Here is a 3,418-nt window from a genome sequence, read left to right on the forward strand (position 1 = left end):
AACAGTAGATATGATCAACATATAAATTCTTTTTGATTTATCACAGACTGACTTTTTTTATAAATAATTGAATATTGAATCGAGATATACCTCTTGTGCTTTGATTCTTTGGTAGATCTTTGATTTCCGATTTGGTTTTGAAGTTGGTGTGGATGAGATTGAATAAGCTCAGGCTGATTAGGCTGAGTAGATTATGCATAGGCATAAAAAGGATACTGAAAGGCGATAGAGTCAAGGTGTGATCGAATTTGCGTCTAACAAGTTAAAATGTCAAACTTGTAGTCAAGAGGTGGAAAGCTTGATGAATTTACAGCCACACATTTGCATTGAAGTTAGATTGTCAATGTGTCAAACTAGATTTCGAAATTTATAACCGTACATTTGCATTGAAGTTACACTATCAACATGTCAAACTAGATTTAACACCAGGAGTTCGACTAGATTAAGAGCCTATTATGAAGCCGAATCTCTCTCTTGCATATAAGAACTACATCAAAAGGCAACCTACTCAAACTCAACTACAAAATGAACAAAAGTAAGCTCAATCGAGATCATTTGTCAAATAAATGAAAAGGTCATAATTTTATTTAGAAGTTTGTTTAATCTCTCTCAACTCTCCTATTTAGGAAGATTATGTGAAAGTAGGTGTGGCTTTTTTTTGCTGAGGCTATAAAATGAAAAGTTATTAAAGTTAAGCTCTTACTCTATTGACTACAAATTTATTCAAAATTGTCTCATGACAATCTAGGATTACACACATATTTTAAATTAATAATTTTCTTATTGGGCTTAAACTTGGCTTCGTATCTAATAAGCACTATAAGTGGTTGTTTGAAATGTGCTATATAAGTGTACTTTTTATTTTTTTGCTAAAAAAGTATTGAAAAAAATATGTATGTTTGGGATAATTTATGGCGTTTTATGAAATGTGTGTTATAAAATATTACAAAAAGAAATGAAATTACCGTTCTACCCTTGCTTTTTCACCAATGACACATGTTGCAGTAGCTGAAAAAACCGTGTAGATCAATTTATTTATTTTTTTCTTTTTAAATTTCCACATATGCTTCTATGGTTCACATTGTAACACAGAGCTCAGCCAAGGAGATGGGATGTCATATGTCCGAACAATGTTGAATTCAAAGGACAATTGCATGTGATAGCAAAAGTAAGGGCAAAACTATCTTTTCGCAGTGCAAGGCTTCGCCCACACACTTCCTGCCCAAAATCCCAAATAGTATATATTTTTTGACTTTTTTAGTAATTTTTTGACTCTTTGTACTACGGTAGATGATGCCAAACAACCCCTAAAACTTCAAAAAATCAACTACTCAAGCTAATTTAGTTAATATATCTTCTTGAAAAATATAAACAAATTTACCTTAAAGGCATTTTGGTTATAAAATTGTTTTGCATGATTGTTTGGAATGATTTAAATAAATATACTTTTTGACTTTTTACGAAAAAATGTGCAGAAAAGTAGAGAACTGATGTGACTTCAAAAAGATAAAAAGTGTACTTATATAATACACCCCAAACAAGCTGGTGAAAATTTACCCTTTATCTACTTAGGCCTATATTTGAATTTTAAATTTGTATAGGATATTTCATTCACTTTTTTCTAATTTTTATAAATTTAAGATCCAATTAAATCACCCAAAATAAGTTGCTAGAATGTAACTAGGAATGATAATACTACTACATCATGCCACATGACATGACAGACAGGAGATAGTTTGTTAAGCAATCCCATAACTGTTGAGAGTGTTTTGAGTTGGGTGGGTTACAAATAAATTTATGCGGGTTGATTTGTGTGCGGGGTTCAAAATATTCAACCTACCAAAACAAACAACCCAACCCACTAGTTCTTATATGTATAAATCAAATACCCTAGCCATAAACAAATCTCATTTTTTTTTTATGGACACTTACTAATAAGTTTCATATATAAAATTTAAAATTCATCTAATTTTAAAATAAAATATTTGTACTAATTAATCCTACATATTTTTAATTGTTACCAAAAATTCTTTTTTATTTTTTATTTTTATAACTTTAAAAATACTGTTACATCCAATGACTTCCGTCAGACTCACCGAAAACTCACCGGAATATTCAACATCACCGGAAATTCGCCAGAGCATCGCCAGAAGTTCGTCGGAGTGTTCTGAACGTCACTGAAAAATGTCAAGAACATGATCGGAGACTCACCGGAATATTCAAAATATTACCGGGAAAAAAAAATAGAGAAATTATAGTTAAAAAACATAACAACAAACAATAATGAGAAAAAGTATATATTATTTTTCAATTTTTGTAGGAATTAAACAAATAATCTGTAATATTGATCAAACTAAAAAGTAAACTTTGAAACTGTAAACATTACAGTTTTAAAGCATTATTCTATTAAGCTGAAAAACATATTATGAAATTGTAAAATTTTACAATTCTAAATAATGTTATGAAACTGTAAAATTTTACAGTTTTAAAGTATTATTTACTTCAGCACCAAAAAAGTTGAAACTGTAAAATTTTACAATTTTTACTGCCTTTAACTAAAACTTAAAAACAACTTATTCAGAACTTCAAATTTTTCTCCATTAAAATAGAAAATTAGACGTGTAACAGAGAAAAAGTAAAAAAATTGAGAAATCGAAGAAAATAATAGATATAAAAAGAATATTGTGCTCCGATAACTATTTTTGATTTAGATCTAGTTGAATCTTATGTAGATCTACTCAAATCTTATGTAGATCTCATCTTCTTCGCCGTCGGTGCGGATGAAGTCACAAGTTGATGTCGGTGGTTGGTAATTACCGGTAAACCCCAATCAATGGTGATCGTCAGTCACCGATGACTATATATTAGAAAAAGAAAGAAAATAAAAAATATATGATCACCGGTCACCGAACAAAGAGAAAGAAAAGAAAACGCTAAAAAAAAACAAAAAAAAATAAAAAAAATAAAAAAAAAAACCGTAAGGTATGAAACAAAAAAAAGAGAGGAAAACATATAGGACTTTTGAATCTATCCAAAAAATTATTGAATTAAATAATGTACACATTTCAAACAGAACATACGAGTAATTTCCTTTTTTTTTTTTTATTTTGTAGCTTCGCAATTACCTCATAAGGCTTATGATTTTAAAATATGTTTATACAACGTGTAAGAATTTACAACACGCTAACCGCCTAACCAATTGGTTCAAAACCAACAAAATATTAAAACTAACCCACTAGGTTGTGTGGGCTAATAAATTGTCAACCCAACAAGGGCAGTTTGGTTGACATTATTTCTTGATACTTGCGCTTCAAATTTTTGGTTCCTTCTGTTGAGCAGTTCATTTATAACCACCACCAAATGCATGGGAAAAAAGGTATGAAAGTACTTGCAGTTAATCTCCTAAAAAGAAAACACA

This window comes from Camellia sinensis, chromosome 8 (genome assembly GCF_055761805.1).
Source record: "Camellia sinensis isolate YWXY chromosome 8, ASM5576180v1, whole genome shotgun sequence".
NCBI classification, from domain to species: Eukaryota; Viridiplantae; Streptophyta; class Magnoliopsida; order Ericales; family Theaceae; genus Camellia; species Camellia sinensis.